Source organism: Cornus florida, unplaced genomic scaffold (genome assembly GCF_030987335.1).
Source record: "Cornus florida cultivar Cherokee Brave unplaced genomic scaffold, ASM3098733v1 CherokeeBrave_3.0.0_Hap2_Chr01, whole genome shotgun sequence".
Classification (NCBI taxonomy): domain Eukaryota; kingdom Viridiplantae; phylum Streptophyta; class Magnoliopsida; order Cornales; family Cornaceae; genus Cornus; species Cornus florida.
This window is the reverse complement of record NW_026775571.1, coordinates 48,087,347-48,115,137: the sequence shown is the minus strand read 5'-3', so window position 1 is coordinate 48,115,137 and position 27,791 is coordinate 48,087,347.

The window sequence follows — 27,791 nt, the reverse complement described above, 5'->3', positions numbered from 1 at the left end:
TTGTTGAACCTCTAGTTTGATTAAGAAGAACGTCTTTCCGAGGAATAAAGTATCCATCGAAAACGAGATGTTCATTAAGCCGTTTATAGTTGATAACCATTCGAGCTTTGCCGCGTTTAACCTCGCTATGGTTTCTAACCAGAAAAGCGGGACTGCTGTGTGGACTTTTAGTACGCTCAATGAGCTTTTTCTCAAGAAGCTCTTGGAGCTGGGCATCAAATTCATCAATGTCACGGCGTAAATAGATCATGGGTTTAACACGTATTACGACATTGCGGTTTTTGAGTTGTAGGCGACAAAAACGAGGACTTCGTTTCCACAGGGTGAGTGGATTTTCAGAGAAGTTTTGTCGAAGAGAGTTATAGAGCCAATGAGTGTCTTGTAACACTAAGGCATCAGATTCTCTTTTAGGTGGAGAGAACTTTTCGTTACAGACGGAAGCTAAATTTTCCTGGATAGGAATTTCAACAACGGTCTTATCTTTTAATGTTAACGAAATTGATTTTTCGTTTAATTGTAAAGGAAGATAACTGTAAATAAAGTTACATCCTAAAATAAAATCGCCATGCATGTATGGAAAACACAGGATTTTGGGGATAATGAATTTTTTCTCATTAAGCCAGATCGCTACATCTTTAGCTTTGAACTGAATTATGTTGAGGGGTGCTTCAGCATCAATTCCTTGAACACCAATGGGGTGTTTCATCTGTTGCCATTTTTCTGAGGGCAGTGCATTGTATCTGCAACAACTGGTAGTTGCGCCGGTGTCAATTAATACACAAAGGCCATAGGGTTTGTATCCTTTGAAATTGAGGATACCATTGACATAGGTGTATTTACGTTTTTTGCCTTGCGAAGGGGCGATCAAAATTTCATCCTTTCCTGTGCGAAAATGAAAAAATTTTGCAGAGTTCATCTGGTGTTTTGAGCCAGGCAAGAAAGGGGCATCTTGAGGATCGATAGGGTCTTTTCCTTTTTCGGTCCATGTAAAACGACGTCTAGGAGGTAACTCAAAGGATTTGCGAGGAGGAAGGATTTTCTCCCATCCATGGTGCCTTGCAGATACAGATCGTTGTAGCTGAGGGGGTTTTGCTTTATTGGTAACATAAAGATTGGAACCAGAAGCATGTATGGTAGCCACAGTGGGTTCTGTGATACGTAACTTGGGAACAGAATTGATTTTATCAAATAGCCAAGTTTTAGGGATTTCTAGATCAGTCCAATTGAGTAGTTTAGGCTCAATTATTGTATCGAAAGGTCTTGGTTCGAACAGAGTGACTAGTTTAGAGTCTAATGTTGGAACGGTGGCAGTTTCAGGTTCTCTAGTGAGTTCATAGAGGACTTTCCACTGGATTCCGAGGCTAGGAGAATCGTAATCCATTTGCAGTTTGGACAATTGGAGTTTGACTGGTTTGATTTTGAACCAAATCAGATTGTTAACCAAATTGGATTGAACGCCGCCGATAAGTGCATCAACGGGTTTATGAAACCGATTGTCCATAAGGAGGGCAATTAAAGGCTGATCAGTTCCGCGACGAAACAAGGAAGTGATCTTAATTTGAACTAGTCCGATATGGATATAACGAGCGAGAGGATTTTGCTGTTTCCATCGATCGATTTTATCCTTACTGAGGATGTTGAAACCACATTGACCATTTGCTGTATAGTCAATTGTCGTGTTGCCACTGAATTGTTCTAAAATTCTTTTTGAAAAAATGGCAAATCGAGAAGTTTTGTATACTTCTTCTTTTTTGATCCGTTGAAGTTTATCGAACTGAATCAGTTGTTCATTAGTGAACTGGACTTCTTCTCCAATGATGTCACTAAGTTTAATGTTGGTATTTTCTTCTGGGTTAGAAGGAGTAACATTCATCATACAGATACTTTCAATATCTGAGTCGTCATCGGTAGAGTGTTGGGATGTACTGGAGGTGTCGCTAGAGTACATACTACTGGAGAGTTCATATAAAATGGTAGAAGGATCGGTGATGTCGCTACCATAGGCAACACAAAGGTTATCGGTTTGTAGACGCTTAACCATTTTAGAGGCCTTTTTACCCTTTTGAGGGCAATTTGTGGCATAGTGACCAGCTTCATTACAAATATAACATTTGCAATCTTTCTTGGTTTCAAGTGCTTTGGAGGCTTTTTTGGAGCCTTTTTTGCGGCCTTTTGCAGGTTTGGAAGGAAGAGAAGCCTGAGTGACATATTTTTTAGATGCTTTAGGCTTGCGACCTTTCCATTTTTTCCATCGGAAAGTTTTCCGTTTGGGTTTTTTAGAGGAGGAGGCTCGGTAGGGAGCACAGCCAATTTTCCAGGTTTCCTGGAGAATCTTATCACAGCAGCGTTGTCCTTCTGCAGTGCCATTAATTTGGTTTTTTACCTGTTTTTTGGCTTTTGTCTCAAGACATTTTTCATTAATGAGACGGTAGACGAAGTTGGTGCGAAAACCAATATTATCGTTCTTTTGGATTCGAACGAGGAAATCGGGATAGCCTTTTGCGGCGAGTTCATCCCAGGGATTTGGCAATTTGTGAAAGAACTGGGGTAACCAATGTTCGATCGCCGTAGGCGGGAGTCGTCGAAAGTATTTGGTAAATAACTTGACGTATTCTGGGAATTGGCATATGTTGCATAATTCGATTTTCGAAAGAGCACATGTTGCATCATCCGTGAGGAGTTGCTCACCGGTATGGCCAACTAATTCTTCTTTAAGAATTTTAACGAACCCGCGTAAAACACCATCGATTTTGTCGAAGTTATTTAACAGGGCATCTTTCTGTTGTTTACCTTGGGGAGTTTGGTCCCATTGGCGTAACCAGTCAAGAGCATCGCCTTGGAGGGTTGCAGAAATATAATCAAGGAAACGGGGACGTTCCCAAGTTCCTTTATAGTTATTGACGAGGATAGCGAGGGATTGAGCCCATTCGTCAATTGTTTTTAAATGATCCTTGTAAGGAACATGGGTGAGGTCAAGATAAGTTCCATTTTGTGAAATGGGAAACTTATTGAGGTCATCTTTGCGAGTCCAGGTGGGGACTGTAGAAGGGACAGTAGAAAAGTCGTATTTATACGAAGACGTATAAATTTTGGGTTCATCGGCTTTTTTGGATTTTTCGTCATCGGTTTTTTGACCGGAACCAGAGACTTCTTCGGCAGGGAAAAAATCTTCTGTCGGAAAATCTCCATAGAAGGATTCATTAAGAATGGAATCGGACCGACGTTTTTTGCTTTTTCTTTTAGAAGGTTTGGGAGCTTCTTTGATAGGTGTATCGGAAGAAGAGGAAACTGGGAGAGGGTCAGCTTCTATTGTTTCATCTAATTCTTCGGTAGAATCAGAATGTTCTGAAAGAGCGTAGATCTGTTCGTCGTCAGAAGTATTTTCTTCGTCAGAAGAGCTTGAATTCTCATTTGGGGTGTATCCAAAGTGAGTAAGAAGATTCTCATTTTGTAGAGAGATCTGCCTCATACGTGTGATGATATGAGCGCTTTCATCAAACGTTAGTTGGGGATCGACATAGAGAGCTTGAAGGCAATTAAGCTGATCTATGATGCTCTCATAGTCCTCGCGGCGATAAGAGGAAGAAGAGGGTGCTGAGAAAACTTTTATGGTTTCAACAGTGTCTTCATGGCCGTAATACAAAGGCTTAACTTTGTAACGGGTTGGTTTTTTCACAGAAGATTGGTCTGTGGATAGAGGTGGCGATTCTTCAGAAAGGATCGGCTCAGGCGGAGGATCAGGTGGATCCGGTGGATAAAGGTCGGATAACTTAATCTTTTGAAGCTTAGCTAAGTCAATCTTCATCTGATTCAATTGTTCCTGAAGGGCTGTTTCAGGAGTATGAGAAAGGGTGAAAATCTGGGTAAGAGTTTCAAGTTTGTCGTTCAAGGAGAGTAAACCTTGCTGGACATCATCAAAAGAGGAAGCCATATGGGAATTGGTTGCCTCTAAATTATGTTGGAAGTCGATCTTCCAATCGGTAACCATGTCGACAAGAAAGTTAAGTCCTGCTCCGACGTGGGGAAATGAGACTGCTTCAGTAGTGTTAAAGTGGGCTATGTGCCTATAATTTTCGGTAGTAGTATCTTGACCTGCTAGGTTTCTGATACAGTTAACAGAGGTAGTGTGTGCCATAGTGAGGGTCTCTCAAATGTTTGGGAACTGTCCTGGTGCCTAAAACCAAGGGATCCTGTAAGCAGCTTAAACAAGTCACAAGAGTCCTACAGACATTGACATATAAGCAAAGACAGGATAATCTGGGCTTTTAACAGTATACAAACATTAAAGATATATCATAAGCACAAACGAAAACTGAAAACTTTATTACAGAAACTTACAGTGGTCCAGATTCGAAACTGAGCTCTGATACCAATTACAGGAAATGCGGAAATGTTTACAAACACAGAAACTTTACATGAAGAATCCTCAAAACAAAAGAGGAAAAGAGATAATGAAAAACAGATGTCCAAAACCGTTCTGGAGTTTTGGTTTATATAGCATTACAAAAGTGGTTAAACAGTATCTGAGAAGATAAGGAGGAATCTTTCTTTTACTGTTTAAAAAGTGTGTCGGCTACTTTCACTGTTGATGAATAGTTGGTCGGCAACTTTCGGCTACTTTTCTTTTTGGAAAAGCAGAGAAGACATTCTTCTGTCGTGTGCTGGGTACGATTGCAGTCGAGCAGAGAAGAGTGTCGGTTATCCTTCCATAGCATTGATGAGATTATGGAGTTCATATTCATCAAGTGAGGGAGGACTATCTGGGGACTGAGCATCAGCAATATCCCATTCAAGGTTGAGACGTTCAGTCTCAGTTTTGACGCGATCAGGTATGTCCATGGTATTGACATAATGAACAATATCTTTTAAGAATGTTTTAGCCATCTGGACATTATGTTCTCCTTCGGCAACGTCTGTATAGTAACAGCGAATGGTAGTGATGAAGAGTCTGCGTCCATCACAACAATAATAAATTGGCTCTTGGTTGTAGTATGAGCCATCAAGAACGCGGCGAGCAGTGTCTTGTAGATGTAAGAAACTATAAACCTCAAAATAATAAGGCTCCAAGTTGGCAGCTAGTTCCTCAGAATTGATCAATTTATGATGTTCGTACTCAGATTCATCGTCTTGACCAGTGAATTTGAGAAACCAGATTTGGTATGGTTGGAAGAAGCGAGTTTTTTCGAAACTTCCAATCGAACTAGAGATCCAGAAAGTCAGATGTCGACTGTATTGCCAGAGATGACTAACTTTGTAATGAGACGGTAGACGAAGTTGGTGCGAAAACCAATATTATCGTTCTTTTGGATTCGAACGAGGAAATCGGGATAGCCTTTTGCGGCGAGTTCATCCCAGGGATTTGGCAATTTGTGAAAGAACTGGGGTAACCAATGTTCGATCGCCGTAGGCGGGAGTCGTCGAAAGTATTTGGTAAATAACTTGACGTATTCTGGGAATTGGCATATGTTGCATAATTCGATTTTCGAAAGAGCACATGTTGCATCATCCGTGAGGAGTTGCTCACCGGTATGGCCAACTAATTCTTCTTTAAGAATTTTAACGAACCCGCGTAAAACACCATCGATTTTGTCGAAGTTATTTAACAGGGCATCTTTCTGTTGTTTACCTTGGGGAGTTTGGTCCCATTGGCGTAACCAGTCAAGAGCATCGCCTTGGAGGGTTGCAGAAATATAATCAAGGAAACGGGGACGTTCCCAAGTTCCTTTATAGTTATTGACGAGGATAGCGAGGGATTGAGCCCATTCGTCAATTGTTTTTAAATGATCCTTGTAAGGAACATGGGTGAGGTCAAGATAAGTTCCATTTTGTGAAATGGGAAACTTATTGAGGTCATCTTTGCGAGTCCAGGTGGGGACTGTAGAAGGGACAGTAGAAAAGTCGTATTTATACGAAGACGTATAAATTTTGGGTTCATCGGCTTTTTTGGATTTTTCGTCATCGGTTTTTTGACCGGAACCAGAGACTTCTTCGGCAGGGAAAAAATCTTCTGTCGGAAAATCTCCATAGAAGGATTCATTAAGAATGGAATCGGACCGACGTTTTTTGCTTTTTCTTTTAGAAGGTTTGGGAGCTTCTTTGATAGGTGTATCGGAAGAAGAGGAAACTGGGAGAGGGTCAGCTTCTATTGTTTCATCTAATTCTTCGGTAGAATCAGAATGTTCTGAAAGAGCGTAGATCTGTTCGTCGTCAGAAGTATTTTCTTCGTCAGAAGAGCTTGAATTCTCATTTGGGGTGTATCCAAAGTGAGTAAGAAGATTCTCATTTTGTAGAGAGATCTGCCTCATACGTGTGATGATATGAGCGCTTTCATCAAACGTTAGTTGGGGATCGACATAGAGAGCTTGAAGGCAATTAAGCTGATCTATGATGCTCTCATAGTCCTCGCGGCGATAAGAGGAAGAAGAGGGTGCTGAGAAAACTTTTATGGTTTCAACAGTGTCTTCATGGCCGTAATACAAAGGCTTAACTTTGTAACGGGTTGGTTTTTTCACAGAAGATTGGTCTGTGGATAGAGGTGGCGATTCTTCAGAAAGGATCGGCTCAGGCGGAGGATCAGGTGGATCCGGTGGATAAAGGTCGGATAACTTAATCTTTTGAAGCTTAGCTAAGTCGATCTTCATCTGATTCAATTGTTCCTGAAGGGCTGTTTCAGGAGTATGAGAAAGGGTGAAAATCTGGGTAAGAGTTTCAAGTTTGTCGTTCAAGGAGAGTAAACCTTGCTGGACATCATCAAAAGAGGAAGCCATATGGGAATTGGTTGCCTCTAAATTATGTTGGAAGTCGATCTTCCAATCGGTAACCATGTCGACAAGAAAGTTAAGTCCTGCTCCGACGTGGGGAAATGAGACTGCTTCAGTAGTGTTAAAGTGGGCTATGTGCCTATAATTTTCGGTAGTAGTATCTTGACCTGCTAGGTTTCTGATACAGTTAACAGAGGTAGTGTGTGCCATAGTGAGGGTCTCTCAAATGTTTGGGAACTGTCCTGGTGCCTAAAACCAAGGGATCCTGTAAGCAGCTTAAACAAGTCACAAGAGTCCTACAGACATTGACATATAAGCAAAGACAGGATAATCTGGGCTTTTAACAGTATACAAACATTAAAGATATATCATAAGCACAAACGAAAACTGAAAACTTTATTACAGAAACTTACAGTGGTCCAGATTCGAAACTGAGCTCTGATACCAATTACAGGAAATGCGGAAATGTTTACAAACACAGAAACTTTACATGAAGAATCCTCAAAACAAAAGAGGAAAAGAGATAATGAAAAACAGATGTCCAAAACCGTTCTGGAGTTTTGGTTTATATAGCATTACAAAAGTGGTTAAACAGTATCTGAGAAGATAAGGAGGAATCTTTCTTTTACTGTTTAAAAAGTGTGTCGGCTACTTTCACTGTTGATGAATAGTTGGTCGGCAACTTTCGGCTACTTTTCTTTTTGGAAAAGCAGAGAAGACATTCTTCTGTCGTGTGCTGGGTACGATTGCAGTCGAGCAGAGAAGAGTGTCGGTTATCCTTCCATAGCATTGATGAGATTATGGAGTTCATATTCATCAAGTGAGGGAGGACTATCTGGGGACTGAGCATCAGCAATATCCCATTCAAGGTTGAGACGTTCAGTCTCAGTTTTGACGCGATCAGGTATGTCCATGGTATTGACATAATGAACAATATCTTTTAAGAATGTTTTAGCCATCTGGACATTATGTTCTCCTTCGGCAACGTCTGTATAGTAACAGCGAATGGTAGTGATGAAGAGTCTGCGTCCATCACAACAATAATAAATTGGCTCTTGGTTGTAGTATGAGCCATCAAGAACGCGGCGAGCAGTGTCTTGTAGATGTAAGAAACTATAAACCTCAAAATAATAAGGCTCCAAGTTGGCAGCTAGTTCCTCAGAATTGATCAATTTATGATGTTCGTACTCAGATTCATCGTCTTGACCAGTGAATTTGAGAAACCAGATTTGGTATGGTTGGAAGAAGCGAGTTTTTTCGAAACTTCCAATCGAACTAGAGATCCAGAAAGTCAGATGTCGACTGTATTGCCAGAGATGACTAACTTTGTAAATCATCGAGCGTATCATCGCTGGAAAATTCTGGTAGGAATCATGGGAGGAAAAGGTAAGTTTATTAACTATTCCCCAATCAACAGGATCCATGGACCATTCAAGGCCTGGGATAATAAAAAAGTCAAGTTTAATGACCTTTTTACCATTATAAAGAGTATCAAAGGTATTGATATCTTCATGATAGGTGGTATAATATGTTTTTATTATATCATAATGATTTTCAATTTGTCGGTAGATAAATCGAAAAATATCTGAAGGTAAGAGTGCTCGGGCTTTTTCCAGGAGGCAAATACGATTAATTTTGGCAAACGTATTTGCAGGAAAGTCTTGTTCTCCTATTAACTGGGCAAGTTTAAGAAAACAATTAATTTGAGAAAGCGAAAAATCTTTTTCCCAGTCGATAGAAAGACAGCTTTGTATGCAGAGCTGTTTAAGCTCAGCTGTCATAGCTGTTTGTTCAGCCATGAGAGCAGCAAGAGAACTCAGATGTTGTCTGAATTTTTTATTAGCACCAAGTTTATGTGCTTTCCAAACAGTGTTAAGTTCATTATACAAATTGTTTGGAAGACCAGGATCATAGAAATTGTTAATTTCTAAAATATCTGGGTTTTTTGAAAACATTTTGTTTGAGGCTTGGCCCACGTTATAGAAAACTGTTTGAGCTTCTATCAGTGTGTCATACGCCTTGAAGCAAGAACCATTGAATGAACGAAGCTGCTTGTGACAGTCTGTCCAGTTCTCATAGATACCAGGTTGGTGACCTGCAAAAACCACGAACCATTTTTGTGGTTGTGATGGAGATGGCTTGGAAGTTGCCTTTTTAGCAACAGTGATCCAACCTTCTTTATCCGGTTTAGGCCGGGGATACTCATCCATCTGTGAGGCGAAGAGAAGAAATATCCTTGTTAGATACTTCTGGAGGTCTGCTTAAGAAATCTGCAAGAAAATTATTAGTTCCTTTGATATGTTCAATAGCAAAAGAATATTGGGCAATCACATTATACCATTTTAAGCGGCGACCGTCTAAGCAATTTCGTTTATTGATTAGAAAGTCTTTAACAGCTTGGTTGTCTGTTCTAATAATAAAGTCTTCTGGAGCAAGATAAATATGAAAACGTTTAATTGCTAATTTTATAGCCAGAAGTTCTTTTTCATAAATAATATAATTCTGTTCATTTGGTTTAAATTTTCCAGAATTATAACCACAAATTAATTCTTCTTTTTGCAGTTTCTTGGAGATCGGAGCTTTGCGAGCTCTAATCATAGGAGATGATGGAGTGTCATCAATCCATTTTTCTTGGGGGATGGCCTTGAGAACACATCCCCAACAGAGCTCAGAGGCATCTGTTTCGAGAATAAGTTTATCACCATTCTGGGGAAAATAAACTTCAGGGATCTGTACCAGATCTGCTTTAATTTGTTTGATAATGGTTGTGTCATTATCAGTCCAGTCAAAAGGGGCATTCTTTTGGAGCTTCTTTAATAAAGGGAGTTCCTTTTGGGCTAAACCTTTAATAAAGGAGCGACCATAATTCAAGATTCCTAAAAAGCTTTGTAACTGCTTTTTATCTTGAAGTATATCGGGGAAATCACGGATCTTGATAATAATGTGATCCTGTAGTTTTATACCTTTGTGGGTTAAAACTAATCCTAGAAAATCAATGGATTCTTGTTCAACATCGATTTTTGTTGGTGATAAAATAATGCCATACTTTTTCAGTTTTTCTGAAAGACATATGAGATGTTTGTTATGCTCTTCTCTGGTTTTTGAGAAAACTAAAATATCATCAATATACACAACAACAAAATCTTTAAGGTCATTAAAGATAGAATCCATCCATCGTTGGTAGATCTGTGGTGCTGTGTTAAGGCCAAAGGGCATAACGGTCCACTGGTAATGGCCATGAGGTGTGCTGAACGCGGTTAAGGGTTTGGATTTCTTGCGCAGTTTAATCTGCCAGAAACCAGCTTTACAATCAAATTTACTAAAGATTGTTGAACCTCTAGTTTGATTAAGAAGAACGTCTTTCCGAGGAATAAAGTATCCATCGAAAACGAGATGTTCATTAAGCCGTTTATAGTTGATAACCATTCGGGCTTTGCCGCGTTTAACCTCGCTATGGTTTCTAACCAGAAAAGCGGGACTGCTGTGTGGACTTTTAGTACGCTCAATGAGCTTTTTCTCAAGAAGCTCTTGGAGCTGGGCATCAAATTCATCAATGTCACGGCGTAAATAGATCATGGGTTTAACACGTATTACGACATTGCGGTTTTTGAGTTGGAGGCGACAAAAACGAGGACTTCGTTTCCACAGGGTGAGTGGATTTTCAGAGAAGTTTTGTCGAAGAGAGTTATAGAGCCAATGAGTGTCTTGTAACACTAAGGCATCAGATTCTCTTTTAGGTGGAGAGAACTTTTCGTTACAGACGGAAGCTAAATTTTCCTGGATAGGAATTTCAACAACGGTCTTATCTTTTAATGTTAACGAAATTGATTTTTCGTTTAATTGTAAAGGAAGATAACTGTAAATAAAGTTACATCCTAAAATAAAATCGCCATGCATGTATGGAAAACACAGGATTTTGGGGATAATGAATTTTTTCTCATTAAGCCAGATCGCTACATCTTTAGCTTTGAACTGAATTATGTTGAGGGGTGCTTCAGCATCAATTCCTTGAACACCAATGGGGTGTTTCATCTGTTGCCATTTTTCTGAGGGCAGTGCATTGTATCTGCAACAACTGGTAGTTGCGCCGGTGTCAATTAATACACAAAGGCCATAGGGTTTGTATCCTTTGAAATTGAGGATACCATTGACATAGGTGTATTTACGTTTTTTGCCTTGCGAAGGGGCGATCAAAATTTCATCCTTTCCTGTGCGAAAATGAAAAAATTTTGCAGAGTTCATCTGGTGTTTTGAGCCAGGCAAGAAAGGGGCATCTTGAGGATCGATAGGGTCTTTTCCTTTTTCGGTCCATGTAAAACGACGTCTAGGAGGTAACTCAAAGGATTTGCGAGGAGGAAGGATTTTCTCCCATCCATGGTGCCTTGCAGATACAGATCGTTGTAGCTGAGGGGGTTTTGCTTTATTGGTAACATAAAGATTGGAACCAGAAGCATGTATGGTAGCCACAGTGGGTTCTGTGATACGTAACTTGGGAACAGAATTGATTTTATCAAATAGCCAAGTTTTAGGGATTTCTAGATCAGTCCAATTGAGTAGTTTAGGCTCAATTATTGTATCGAAAGGTCTTGGTTCGAACAGAGTGACTAGTTTAGAGTCTAATGTTGGAACGGTGGCAGTTTCAGGTTCTCTAGTGAGTTCATAGAGGACTTTCCACTGGATTCCGAGGCTAGGAGAATCGTAATCCATTTGCAGTTTGGACAATTGGAGTTTGACTTGGAGGACCTTTTCGATGTTTGGATCGGAAAGTGAGATGAAATAATTTGGTTTGATTTTGAACCAAATCAGATTGTTAACCAAATTGGATTGAACGCCGCCGATAAGTGCATCAACGGGTTTATGAAACCGATTGTCCATAAGGAGGGCAATTAAAGGCTGATCAGTTCCGCGACGAAACAAGGAAGTGATCTTAATTTGAACTAGTCCGATATGGATATAACGAGCGAGAGGATTTTGCTGTTTCCATCGATCGATTTTATCCTTACTGAGGATGTTGAAACCACATTGACCATTTGCTGTATAGTCAATTGTCGTGTTGCCACTGAATTGTTCTAAAATTCTTTTTGAAAAAATGGCAAATCGAGAAGTTTTGTATACTTCTTCTTTGTTGATCCGTTGAAGTTTATCGAACTGAATCAGTTGTTCATTAGTGAACTGGACTTCTTCTCCAATGATGTCACTAAGTTTAATGTTGGTATTTTCTTCTGGGTTAGAAGGAGTAACATTCATCATACAGATACTTTCAATATCTGAGTCGTCATCGGTAGAGTGTTGGGATGTACTGGAGGTGTCGCTAGAGTACATACTACTGGAGAGTTCATATAAAATGGTAGAAGGATCGGTGATGTCGCTACCATAGGTAAAATGTCTCCAGGAAACCTGGAAAATTGGCTGTGCTCCCTACCGAGCCTCCTCCTCTAAAAAACCCAAACGGAAAAATTTCCGATGGAAAAAATGGAAAGGTCGCAAGCCTAAAGCATCTAAAAAATATGTCACTCAGGCTTCTCTTCCTTCCAAACCTGCAAAAGGCCGCAAAAAAGGCTCCAAAAAAGCCTCCAAAGCACTTGAAACCAAGAAAGATTGCAAATGTTATATTTGTAATGAAGCTGGTCACTATGCCACAAATTGCCCTCAAAAGGGTAAAAAGGCCTCTAAAATGGTTAAGCGTCTACAAACCGATAACCTTTGTGTTGCCTATGGTAGCGACATCACCGATCCTTCTACCATTTTATATGAACTCTCCAGTAGTATGTACTCTAGCGACACCTCCAGTACATCCCAACACTCTACCGATGACGACTCAGATATTGAAAGTATCTGTATGATGAATGTTACTCCTTCTAACCCAGAAGAAAATACCAACATTAAACTTAGTGACATCATTGGAGAAGAAGTCCAGTTCACTAATGAACAACTGATTCAGTTCGATAAACTTCAACGGATCAAAAAAGAAGAAGTATACAAAACTTCTCGATTTGCCATTTTTTCAAAAAGAATTTTAGAACAATTCAGTGGCAACACGACAATTGACTATACAGCAAATGGTCAATGTGGTTTCAACATCCTCAGTAAGGATAAAATCGATCGATGGAAACAGCAAAATCCTCTCGCTCGTTATATCCATATCGGACTAGTTCAAATTAAGATCACTTCCTTGTTTCGTCGCGGAACTGATCAGCCTTTAATTGCCCTCCTTATGGACAATCGGTTTCATAAACCCGTTGATGCACTTATCGGCGGCGTTCAATCCAATTTGGTTAACAATCTGATTTGGTTCAAAATCAAACCAAATTATTTCATCTCACTTTCCGATCCAAACATCGAAAAGGTCCTCCAAGTCAAACTCCAATTGTCCAAACTGCAAATGGATTACGATTCTCCTAGCCTCGGAATCCAGTGGAAAGTCCTCTATGAACTCACTAGAGAACCTGAAACTGCCACCGTTCCAACATTAGACTCTAAACTAGTCACTCTGTTCGAACCAAGACCTTTCGATACAATAATTGAGCCTAAACTACTCAATTGGACTGATCTAGAAATCCCTAAAACTTGGCTATTTGATAAAATCAATTCTGTTCCCAAGTTACGTATCACAGAACCCACTGTGGCTACCATACATGCTTCTGGTTCCAATCTTTATGTTACCAATAAAGCAAAACCCCCTCAGCTACAACGATCTGTATCTGCAAGGCACCATGGATGGGAGAAAATCCTTCCTCCTCGCAAATCCTTTGAGTTACCTCCTAGACGTCGTTTTACATGGACCGAAAAAGGAAAAGACCCTATCGATCCTCAAGATGCCCCTTTCTTGCCTGGCTCAAAACACCAGATGAACTCTGCAAAATTTTTTCATTTTCGCACAGGAAAGGATGAAATTTTGATCGCCCCTTCGCAAGGCAAAAAACGTAAATACACCTATGTCAATGGTATCCTCAATTTCAAAGGATACAAACCCTATGGCCTTTGTGTATTAATTGACACCGGCGCAACTACCAGTTGTTGCAGATACAATGCACTGCCCTCAGAAAAATGGCAACAGATGAAACACCCCATTGGTGTTCAAGGAATTGATGCTGAAGCACCCCTCAACATAATTCAGTTCAAAGCTAAAGATGTAGCGATCTGGCTTAATGAGAAAAAATTCATTATCCCCAAAATCCTGTGTTTTCCATACATGCATGGCGATTTTATTTTAGGATGTAACTTTATTTACAGTTATCTTCCTTTACAATTAAACGAAAAATCAATTTCGTTAACATTAAAAGATAAGACCGTTGTTGAAATTCCTATCCAGGAAAATTTAGCTTCCGTCTGTAACGAAAAGTTCTCTCCACCTAAAAGAGAATCTGATGCCTTAGTGTTACAAGACACTCATTGGCTCTATAACTCTCTTCGACAAAACTTCTCTGAAAATCCACTCACCCTGTGGAAACGAAGTCCTCGTTTTTGTCGCCTACAACTCAAAAACCGCAATGTCGTAATACGTGTTAAACCCATGATCTATTTACGCCGTGACATTGATGAATTTGATGCCCAGCTCCAAGAGCTTCTTGAGAAAAAGCTCATTGAGCGTACTAAAAGTCCACACAGCAGTCCCGCTTTTCTGGTTAGAAACCATAGCGAGGTTAAACGCGGCAAAGCCCGAATGGTTATCAACTATAAACGGCTTAATGAACATCTCGTTTTCGATGGATACTTTATTCCTCGGAAAGACGTTCTTCTTAATCAAACTAGAGGTTCAACAATCTTTAGTAAATTTGATTGTAAAGCTGGTTTCTGGCAGATTAAACTGCGCAAGAAATCCAAACCCTTAACCGCGTTCAGCACACCTCATGGCCATTACCAGTGGACCGTTATGCCCTTTGGCCTTAACACAGCACCACAGATCTACCAACGATGGATGGATTCTATCTTTAATGACCTTAAAGATTTTGTTGTTGTGTATATTGATGATATTTTAGTTTTCTCAAAAACCAGAGAAGAGCATAACAAACATCTCATATGTCTTTCAGAAAAACTGAAAAAATATGGCATTATTTTATCACCAACAAAAATCGATGTTGAACAAGAATCCATTGATTTTCTAGGATTAGTTTTAACCCACAAAGGTATAAAACTACAGGATCACATTATTATCAAGATCCGTGATTTCCCCGATATACTTCAAGATAAAAAGCAGTTACAAAGCTTTTTAGGAATCTTGAATTATGGTCGCTCCTTTATTAAAGGTTTAGCCCAAAAGGAACTCCCTTTATTAAAGAAGCTCCAAAAGAATGCCCCTTTTGACTGGACTGATAATGACACAACCATTATCAAACAAATTAAAGCAGATCTGGTACAGATCCCTGAAGTTTATTTTCCCCAGAATGGTGATAAACTTATTCTCGAAACAGATGCCTCTGAGCTCTGTTGGGGATGTGTTCTCAAGGCCATCCCCCAAGAAAAATGGATTGATGACACTCCATCATCTCCTATGATTAGAGCTCGCAAAGCTCCGATCTCCAAGAAACTGCAAAAAGAAGAATTAATTTGTGGTTATAATTCTGGAAAATTTAAACCAAATGAACAGAATTATATTATTTATGAAAAAGAACTTCTGGCTATAAAATTAGCAATTAAACGTTTTCATATTTATCTTGCTCCAGAAGACTTTATTATTAGAACAGACAACCAAGCTGTTAAAGACTTTCTAATCAATAAACGAAATTGCTTAGACGGTCGCCGCTTAAAATGGTATAATGTGATTGCCCAATATTCTTTTGCTATTGAACATATCAAAGGAACTAATAATTTTCTTGCAGATTTCTTAAGCAGACCTCCAGAAGTATCTAACAAGGATATTTCTTCTCTTCGCCTCACAGATGGATGAGTATCCCCGGCCTAAACCGGATAAAGAAGGTTGGATCACTGTTGCTAAAAAGGCAACTTCCAAGCCATCTCCATCACAACCACAAAAATGGTTCGTGGTTTTTGCAGGTCACCAACCTGGTATCTATGAGAACTGGACAGACTGTCACAAGCAGCTTCGTTCATTCAATGGTTCTTGCTTCAAGGCGTATGACACACTGATAGAAGCTCAAACAGTTTTCTATAACGTGGGCCAAGCCTCAAACAAAATGTTTTCAAAAAACCCAGATATTTTAGAAATTAACAATTTCTATGATCCTGGTCTTCCAAACAATTTGTATAATGAACTTAACACTGTTTGGAAAGCACATAAACTTGGTGCTAATAAAAAATTCAGACAACATCTGAGTTCTCTTGCTGCTCTCATGGCTGAACAAACAGCTATGACAGCTGAGCTTAAACAGCTCTGCATACAAAGCTGTCTTTCTATCGACTGGGAAAAAGATTTTTCGCTTTCTCAAATTAATTGTTTTCTTAAACTTGCCCAGTTAATAGGAGAACAAGACTTTCCTGCAAATACGTTTGCCAAAATTAATCGTATTTGCCTCCTGGAAAAAGCCCGAGCACTCTTACCTTCAGATATTTTTCGATTTATCTACCGACAAATTGAAAATCATTATGATATAATAAAAACATATTATACCACCTATCATGAAGATATCAATACCTTTGATACTCTTTATAATGGTAAAAAGGTCATTAAACTTGACTTTTTTATTATCCCAGGCCTTGAATGGTCCATGGATCCTGTTGATTGGGGAATAGTTAATAAACTTACCTTTTCCTCCCATGATTCCTACCAGAATTTTCCAGCGATGATACGCTCGATGATTTACAAAGTTAGTCATCTCTGGCAATACAGTCGACATCTGACTTTCTGGATCTCTAGTTCGATTGGAAGTTTCGAAAAAACTCGCTTCTTCCAACCATACCAAATCTGGTTTCTCAAATTCACTGGTCAAGACGATGAATCTGAGTACGAACATCATAAATTGATCAATTCTGAGGAACTAGCTGCCAACTTGGAGCCTTATTATTTTGAGGTTTATAGTTTCTTACATCTACAAGACACTGCTCGCCGCGTTCTTGATGGCTCATACTACAACCAAGAGCCAATTTATTATTGTTGTGATGGACGCAGACTCTTCATCACTACCATTCGCTGTTACTATACAGACGTTGCCGAAGGAGAACATAATGTCCAGATGGCTAAAACATTCTTAAAAGATATTGTTCATTATGTCAATACCATGGACATACCTGATCGCGTCAAAACTGAGACTGAACGTCTCAACCTTGAATGGGATATTGCTGATGCTCAGTCCCCAGATAGTCCTCCCTCACTTGATGAATATGAACTCCATAATCTCATCAATGCTATGGAAGGATAACCGACACTCTTCTCTGCTCGACTGCAATCGTACCCAGCACACGACAGAAGAATGTCTTCTCTGCTTTTCCAAAAAGAAAAGTAGCCGAAAGTTGCCGACCAACTATTCATCAACAGTGAAAGTAGCCGACACACTTTTTAAACAGTAAAAGAAAGATTCCTCCTTATCTTCTCAGATACTGTTTAACCACTTTTGTAATGCTATATAAACCAAAACTCCAGAACGGTTTTGGACATCTGTTTTTCATTATCTCTTTTCCTCTTTTGTTTTGAGGATTCTTCATGTAAAGTTTCTGTGTTTCCGCATTTCCTGTAATTGGTATCAGAGCTCAGTTTCGAATCTGGACCACTGTAAGTTTCTGTAATAAAGTTTTCAGTTTTCGTTTGTGCTTATGATATATCTTTAATGTTTGTATACTGTTAAAAGCCCAGATTATCCTGTCTTTGCTTATATGTCAATGTCTGTAGGACTCTTGTGACTTGTTTAAGCTGCTTACAGGATCCCTTGGTTTTAGGCACCAGGACAGTTCCCAAACATTTGAGAGACCCTCACTATGGCACACACTACCTCTGTTAACTGTATCAGAAACCTAGCAGGTCAAGATACTACTACCGAAAATTATAGGCACATAGCCCACTTTAACACTACTGAAGCAGTCTCATTTCCCCACGTCGGAGCAGGACTTAACTTTCTTGTCGACATGGTTACCGATTGGAAGATCGACTTCCAACATAATTTAGAGGCAACCAATTCCCATATGGCTTCCTCTTTTGATGATGTCCAGCAAGGTTTACTCTCCTTGAACGACAAACTTGAAACTCTTACCCAGATTTTCACCCTTTCTCATACTCCTGAAACAGCCCTTCAGGAACAATTGAATCAGATGAAGATTGACTTAGCTAAGCTTCAAAAGATTAAGTTATCCGACCTTTATCCACCGGATCCACCTGATCCTCCGCCTGAGCCGATCCTTTCTGAAGAATCGCCACCTCTATCCACAGACCAATCTTCTGTGAAAAAACCAACCCGTTACAAAGTTAAGCCTTTGTATTACGGCCATGAAGACACTGTTGAAACCATAAAAGTTTTCTCAGCACCCTCTTCTTCCTCTTATCGCCGCGAGGACTATGAGAGCATCATAGATCAGCTTAATTGCCTTCAAGCTCTCTATGTCGATCCCCAACTAACGTTTGATGAAAGCGCTCATATCATCACACGTATGAGGCAGATCTCTCTACAAAATGAGAATCTTCTTACTCACTTTGGATACACCCCAAATGAGAATTCAAGCTCTTCTGACGAAGAAAATACTTCTGACGACGAACAGATCTACGCTCTTTCAGAACATTCTGATTCTACCGAAGAATTAGATGAAACAATAGAAGCTGACCCTCTCCCAGTTTCCTCTTCTTCCGATACACCTATCAAAGAAGCTCCCAAACCTTCTAAAAGAAAAAGCAAAAAACGTCGGTCCGATTCCATTCTTAATGAATCCTTCTATGGAGATTTTCCGACAGAAGATTTTTTCCCTGCCGAAGAAGTCTCTGGTTCCGGTCAAAAAACCGATGACGAAAAATCCAAAAAAGCCGATGAACCCAAAATTTATACGTCTTCGTATAAATACGACTTTTCTACTGTCCCTTCTACAGTCCCCACCTGGACTCGCAAAGATGACCTCAATAAGTTTCCCATTTCACAAAATGGAACTTATCTTGACCTCACCCATGTTCCTTACAAGGATCATTTAAAAACAATTGACGAATGGGCTCAATCCCTCGCTATCCTCGTCAATAACTATAAAGGAACTTGGGAACGTCCCCGTTTCCTTGATTATATTTCTGCAACCCTCCAAGGCGATGCTCTTGACTGGTTACGCCAATGGGACAGGCTCGGTAGGGAGCACAGCCAATTTTCCAGGTTTCCTGGAGAATCTTATCAAAGGATACAAACCCTATGGCCTTTGTGTATTAATTGACACCGGCGCAACTACCAGTTGTTGCAGATACAATGCACTGCCCTCAGAAAAATGGCAACAGATGAAACACCCCATTGGTGTTCAAGGAATTGATGCTGAAGCACCCCTCAACATAATTCAGTTCAAAGCTAAAGATGTAGCGATCTGGCTTAATGAGAAAAAATTCATTATCCCCAAAATCCTGTGTTTTCCATACATGCATGGCGATTTTATTTTAGGATGTAACTTTATTTACAGTTATCTTCCTTTACAATTAAACGAAAAATCAATTTCGTTAACATTAAAAGATAAGACCGTTGTTGAAATTCCTATCCAGGAAAATTTAGCTTCCGTCTGTAACGAAAAGTTCTCTCCACCTAAAAGAGAATCTGATGCCTTAGTGTTACAAGACACTCATTGGCTCTATAACTCTCTTCGACAAAACTTCTCTGAAAATCCACTCACCCTGTGGAAACGAAGTCCTCGTTTTTGTCGCCTACAACTCAAAAACCGCAATGTCGTAATACGTGTTAAACCCATGATCTATTTACGCCGTGACATTGATGAATTTGATGCCCAGCTCCAAGAGCTTCTTGAGAAAAAGCTCATTGAGCGTACTAAAAGTCCACACAGCAGTCCCGCTTTTCTGGTTAGAAACCATAGCGAGGTTAAACGCGGCAAAGCTCGAATGGTTATCAACTATAAACGGCTTAATGAACATCTCGTTTTCGATGGATACTTTATTCCTCGGAAAGACGTTCTTCTTAATCAAACTAGAGGTTCAACAATCTTTAGTAAATTTGATTGTAAAGCTGGTTTCTGGCAGATTAAACTGCGCAAGAAATCCAAACCCTTAACCGCGTTCAGCACACCTCATGGCCATTACCAGTGGACCGTTATGCCCTTTGGCCTTAACACAGCACCACAGATCTACCAACGATGGATGGATTCTATCTTTAATGACCTTAAAGATTTTGTTGTTGTGTATATTGATGATATTTTAGTTTTCTCAAAAACCAGAGAAGAGCATAACAAACATCTCATATGTCTTTCAGAAAAACTGAAAAAGTATGGCATTATTTTATCACCAACAAAAATCGATGTTGAACAAGAATCCATTGATTTTCTAGGATTAGTTTTAACCCACAAAGGTATAAAACTACAGGATCACATTATTATCAAGATCCGTGATTTCCCCGATATACTTCAAGATAAAAAGCAGTTACAAAGCTTTTTAGGAATCTTGAATTATGGTCGCTCCTTTATTAAAGGTTTAGCCCAAAAGGAACTCCCTTTATTAAAGAAGCTCCAAAAGAATGCCCCTTTTGACTGGACTGATAATGACACAACCATTATCAAACAAATTAAAGCAGATCTGGTACAGATCCCTGAAGTTTATTTTCCCCAGAATGGTGATAAACTTATTCTCGAAACAGATGCCTCTGAGCTCTGTTGGGGATGTGTTCTCAAGGCCATCCCCTTTCTTGCCTGGCTCAAAACACCAGATGAACTCTGCAAAATTTTTTCATTTTCGCACAGGAAAGGATGAAATTTTGATCGCCCCTTCGCAAGGCAAAAAACGTAAATACACCTATGTCAATGGTATCCTCAATTTCAAAGGATACAAACCCTATGGCCTTTGTGTATTAATTGACACCGGCGCAACTACCAGTTGTTGCAGATACAATGCACTGCCCTCAGAAAAATGGCAACAGATGAAACACCCCATTGGTGTTCAAGGAATTGATGCTGAAGCACCCCTCAACATAATTCAGTTCAAAGCTAAAGATGTAGCGATCTGGCTTAATGAGAAAAAATTCATTATCCCCAAAATCCTGTGTTTTCCATACATGCATGGCGATTTTATTTTAGGATGTAACTTTATTTACAGTTATCTTCCTTTACAATTAAACGAAAAATCAATTTCGTTAACATTAAAAGATAAGACCGTTGTTGAAATTCCTATCCAGGAAAATTTAGCTTCCGTCTGTAACGAAAAGTTCTCTCCACCTAAAAGAGAATCTGATGCCTTAGTGTTACAAGACACTCATTGGCTCTATAACTCTCTTCGACAAAACTTCTCTGAAAATCCACTCACCCTGTGGAAACGAAGTCCTCGTTTTTGTCGCCTACAACTCAAAAACCGCAATGTCGTAATACGTGTTAAACCCATGATCTATTTACGCCGTGACATTGATGAATTTGATGCCCAGCTCCAAGAGCTTCTTGAGAAAAAGCTCATTGAGCGTACTAAAAGTCCACACAGCAGTCCCGCTTTTCTGGTTAGAAACCATAGCGAGGTTAAACGCGGCAAAGCTCGAATGGTTATCAACTATAAACGGCTTAATGAACATCTCGTTTTCGATGGATACTTTATTCCTCGGAAAGACGTTCTTCTTAATCAAACTAGAGGTTCAACAATCTTTAGTAAATTTGATTGTAAAGCTGGTTTCTGGCAGATTAAACTGCGCAAGAAATCCAAACCCTTAACCGCGTTCAGCACACCTCATGGCCATTACCAGTGGACCGTTATGCCCTTTGGCCTTAACACAGCACCACAGATCTACCAACGATGGATGGATTCTATCTTTAATGACCTTAAAGATTTTGTTGTTGTGTATATTGATGATATTTTAGTTTTCTCAAAAACCAGAGAAGAGCATAACAAACATCTCATATGTCTTTCAGAAAAACTGAAAAAGTATGGCATTATTTTATCACCAACAAAAATCGATGTTGAACAAGAATCCATTGATTTTCTAGGATTAGTTTTAACCCACAAAGGTATAAAACTACAGGATCACATTATTATCAAGATCCGTGATTTCCCCGATATACTTCAAGATAAAAAGCAGTTACAAAGCTTTTTAGGAATCTTGAATTATGGTCGCTCCTTTATTAAAGGTTTAGCCCAAAAGGAACTCCCTTTATTAAAGAAGCTCCAAAAGAATGCCCCTTTTGACTGGACTGATAATGACACAACCATTATCAAACAAATTAAAGCAGATCTGGTACAGATCCCTGAAGTTTATTTTCCCCAGAATGGTGATAAACTTATTCTCGAAACAGATGCCTCTGAGCTCTGTTGGGGATGTGTTCTCAAGGCCATCCCCCAAGAAAAATGGATTGATGACACTCCATCATCTCCTATGATTAGAGCTCGCAAAGCTCCGATCTCCAAGAAACTGCAAAAAGAAGAATTAATTTGTGGTTATAATTCTGGAAAATTTAAACCAAATGAACAGAATTATATTATTTATGAAAAAGAACTTCTGGCTATAAAATTAGCAATTAAACGTTTTCATATTTATCTTGCTCCAGAAGACTTTATTATTAGAACAGACAACCAAGCTGTTAAAGACTTTCTAATCAATAAACGAAATTGCTTAGACGGTCGCCGCTTAAAATGGTATAATGTGATTGCCCAATATTCTTTTGCTATTGAACATATCAAAGGAACTAATAATTTTCTTGCAGATTTCTTAAGCAGACCTCCAGAAGTATCTAACAAGGATATTTCTTCTCTTCGCCTCACAGATGGATGAGTATCCCCGGCCTAAACCGGATAAAGAAGGTTGGATCACTGTTGCTAAAAAGGCAACTTCCAAGCCATCTCCATCACAACCACAAAAATGGTTCGTGGTTTTTGCAGGTCACCAACCTGGTATCTATGAGAACTGGACAGACTGTCACAAGCAGCTTCGTTCATTCAATGGTTCTTGCTTCAAGGCGTATGACACACTGATAGAAGCTCAAACAGTTTTCTATAACGTGGGCCAAGCCTCAAACAAAATGTTTTCAAAAAACCCAGATATTTTAGAAATTAACAATTTCTATGATCCTGGTCTTCCAAACAATTTGTATAATGAACTTAACACTGTTTGGAAAGCACATAAACTTGGTGCTAATAAAAAATTCAGACAACATCTGAGTTCTCTTGCTGCTCTCATGGCTGAACAAACAGCTATGACAGCTGAGCTTAAACAGCTCTGCATACAAAGCTGTCTTTCTATCGACTGGGAAAAAGATTTTTCGCTTTCTCAAATTAATTGTTTTCTTAAACTTGCCCAGTTAATAGGAGAACAAGACTTTCCTGCAAATACGTTTGCCAAAATTAATCGTATTTGCCTCCTGGAAAAAGCCCGAGCACTCTTACCTTCAGATATTTTTCGATTTATCTACCGACAAATTGAAAATCATTATGATATAATAAAAACATATTATACCACCTATCATGAAGATATCAATACCTTTGATACTCTTTATAATGGTAAAAAGGTCATTAAACTTGACTTTTTTATTATCCCAGGCCTTGAATGGTCCATGGATCCTGTTGATTGGGGAATAGTTAATAAACTTACCTTTTCCTCCCATGATTCCTACCAGAATTTTCCAGCGATGATACGCTCGATGATTTACAAAGTTAGTCATCTCTGGCAATACAGTCGACATCTGACTTTCTGGATCTCTAGTTCGATTGGAAGTTTCGAAAAAACTCGCTTCTTCCAACCATACCAAATCTGGTTTCTCAAATTCACTGGTCAAGACGATGAATCTGAGTACGAACATCATAAATTGATCAATTCTGAGGAACTAGCTGCCAACTTGGAGCCTTATTATTTTGAGGTTTATAGTTTCTTACATCTACAAGACACTGCTCGCCGCGTTCTTGATGGCTCATACTACAACCAAGAGCCAATTTATTATTGTTGTGATGGACGCAGACTCTTCATCACTACCATTCGCTGTTACTATACAGACGTTGCCGAAGGAGAACATAATGTCCAGATGGCTAAAACATTCTTAAAAGATATTGTTCATTATGTCAATACCATGGACATACCTGATCGCGTCAAAACTGAGACTGAACGTCTCAACCTTGAATGGGATATTGCTGATGCTCAGTCCCCAGATAGTCCTCCCTCACTTGATGAATATGAACTCCATAATCTCATCAATGCTATGGAAGGATAACCGACACTCTTCTCTGCTCGACTGCAATCGTACCCAGCACACGACAGAAGAATGTCTTCTCTGCTTTTCCAAAAAGAAAAGTAGCCGAAAGTTGCCGACCAACTATTCATCAACAGTGAAAGTAGCCGACACACTTTTTAAACAGTAAAAGAAAGATTCCTCCTTATCTTCTCAGATACTGTTTAACCACTTTTGTAATGCTATATAAACCAAAACTCCAGAACGGTTTTGGACATCTGTTTTTCATTATCTCTTTTCCTCTTTTGTTTTGAGGATTCTTCATGTAAAGTTTCTGTGTTTGTAAACATTTCCGCATTTCCTGTAATTGGTATCAGAGCTCAGTTTCGAATCTGGACCACTGTAAGTTTCTGTAATAAAGTTTTCAGTTTTCGTTTGTGCTTATGATATATCTTTAATGTTTGTATACTGTTAAAAGCCCAGATTATCCTGTCTTTGCTTATATGTCAATGTCTGTAGGACTCTTGTGACTTGTTTAAGCTGCTTACAGGATCCCTTGGTTTTAGGCACCAGGACAGTTCCCAAACATTTGAGAGACCCTCACTATGGCACACACTACCTCTGTTAACTGTATCAGAAACCTAGCAGGTCAAGATACTACTACCGAAAATTATAGGCACATAGCCCACTTTAACACTACTGAAGCAGTCTCATTTCCCCACGTCGGAGCAGGACTTAACTTTCTTGTCGACATGGTTACCGATTGGAAGATCGACTTCCAACATAATTTAGAGGCAACCAATTCCCATATGGCTTCCTCTTTTGATGATGTCCAGCAAGGTTTACTCTCCTTGAACGACAAACTTGAAACTCTTACCCAGATTTTCACCCTTTCTCATACTCCTGAAACAGCCCTTCAGGAACAATTGAATCAGATGAAGATCGACTTAGCTAAGCTTCAAAAGATTAAGTTATCCGACCTTTATCCACCGGATCCACCTGATCCTCCGCCTGAGCCGATCCTTTCTGAAGAATCGCCACCTCTATCCACAGACCAATCTTCTGTGAAAAAACCAACCCGTTACAAAGTTAAGCCTTTGTATTACGGCCATGAAGACACTGTTGAAACCATAAAAGTTTTCTCAGCACCCTCTTCTTCCTCTTATCGCCGCGAGGACTATGAGAGCATCATAGATCAGCTTAATTGCCTTCAAGCTCTCTATGTCGATCCCCAACTAACGTTTGATGAAAGCGCTCATATCATCACACGTATGAGGCAGATCTCTCTACAAAATGAGAATCTTCTTACTCACTTTGGATACACCCCAAATGAGAATTCAAGCTCTTCTGACGAAGAAAATACTTCTGACGACGAACAGATCTACGCTCTTTCAGAACATTCTGATTCTACCGAAGAATTAGATGAAACAATAGAAGCTGACCCTCTCCCAGTTTCCTCTTCTTCCGATACACCTATCAAAGAAGCTCCCAAACCTTCTAAAAGAAAAAGCAAAAAACGTCGGTCCGATTCCATTCTTAATGAATCCTTCTATGGAGATTTTCCGACAGAAGATTTTTTCCCTGCCGAAGAAGTCTCTGGTTCCGGTCAAAAAACCGATGACGAAAAATCCAAAAAAGCCGATGAACCCAAAATTTATACGTCTTCGTATAAATACGACTTTTCTACTGTCCCTTCTACAGTCCCCACCTGGACTCGCAAAGATGACCTCAATAAGTTTCCCATTTCACAAAATGGAACTTATCTTGACCTCACCCATGTTCCTTACAAGGATCATTTAAAAACAATTGACGAATGGGCTCAATCCCTCGCTATCCTCGTCAATAACTATAAAGGAACTTGGGAACGTCCCCGTTTCCTTGATTATATTTCTGCAACCCTCCAAGGCGATGCTCTTGACTGGTTACGCCAATGGGACCAAACTCCCCAAGGTAAACAACAGAAAGATGCCCTGTTAAATAACTTCGACAAGTGTGTCTGAGAAGATAAGGAGGAATCTTTCTTTTACTGTTTAAAAAGTGTGTCGGCTACTTTCACTGTTGATGAATAGTTGGTCGGCAACTTTCGGCTACTTTTCTTTTTGGAAAAGCAGAGAAGACATTCTTCTGTCGTGTGCTGGGTACGATTGCAGTCGAGCAGAGAAGAGTGTCGGTTATCCTTCCATAGCATTGATGAGATTATGGAGTTCATATTCATCAAGTGAGGGAGGACTATCTGGGGACTGAGCATCAGCAATATCCCATTCAAGGTTGAGACGTTCAGTCTCAGTTTTGACGCGATCAGGTATGTCCATGGTATTGACATAATGAACAATATCTTTTAAGAATGTTTTAGCCATCTGGACATTATGTTCTCCTTCGGCAACGTCTGTATAGTAACAGCGAATGGTAGTGATGAAGAGTCTGCGTCCATCACAACAATAATAAATTGGCTCTTGGTTGTAGTATGAGCCATCAAGAACGCGGCGAGCAGTGTCTTGTAGATGTAAGAAACTATAAACCTCAAAATAATAAGGCTCCAAGTTGGCAGCTAGTTCCTCAGAATTGATCAATTTATGATGTTCGTACTCAGATTCATCGTCTTGACCAGTGAATTTGAGAAACCAGATTTGGTATGGTTGGAAGAAGCGAGTTTTTTCGAAACTTCCAATCGAACTAGAGATCCAGAAAGTCAGATGTCGACTGTATTGCCAGAGATGACTAACTTTGTAAATCATCGAGCGTATCATCGCTGGAAAATTCTGGTAGGAATCATGGGAGGAAAAGGTAAGTTTATTAACTATTCCCCAATCAACAGGATCCATGGACCATTCAAGGCCTGGGATAATAAAAAAGTCAAGTTTAATGACCTTTTTACCATTATAAAGAGTATCAAAGGTATTGATATCTTCATGATAGGTGGTATAATATGTTTTTATTATATCATAATGATTTTCAATTTGTCGGTAGATAAATCGAAAAATATCTGAAGGTAAGAGTGCTCGGGCTTTTTCCAGGAGGCAAATACGATTAATTTTGGCAAACGTATTTGCAGGAAAGTCTTGTTCTCCTATTAACTGGGCAAGTTTAAGAAAACAATTAATTTGAGAAAGCGAAAAATCTTTTTCCCAGTCGATAGAAAGACAGCTTTGTATGCAGAGCTGTTTAAGCTCAGCTGTCATAGCTGTTTGTTCAGCCATGAGAGCAGCAAGAGAACTCAGATGTTGTCTGAATTTTTTATTAGCACCAAGTTTATGTGCTTTCCAAACAGTGTTAAGTTCATTATACAAATTGTTTGGAAGACCAGGATCATAGAAATTGTTAATTTCTAAAATATCTGGGTTTTTTGAAAACATTTTGTTTGAGGCTTGGCCCACGTTATAGAAAACTGTTTGAGCTTCTATCAGTGTGTCATACGCCTTGAAGCAAGAACCATTGAATGAACGAAGCTGCTTGTGACAGTCTGTCCAGTTCTCATAGATACCAGGTTGGTGACCTGCAAAAACCACGAACCATTTTTGTGGTTGTGATGGAGATGGCTTGGAAGTTGCCTTTTTAGCAACAGTGATCCAACCTTCTTTATCCGGTTTAGGCCGGGGATACTCATCCATCTGTGAGGCGAAGAGAAGAAATATCCTTGTTAGATACTTCTGGAGGTCTGCTTAAGAAATCTGCAAGAAAATTATTAGTTCCTTTGATATGTTCAATAGCAAAAGAATATTGGGCAATCACATTATACCATTTTAAGCGGCGACCGTCTAAGCAATTTCGTTTATTGATTAGAAAGTCTTTAACAGCTTGGTTGTCTGTTCTAATAATAAAGTCTTCTGG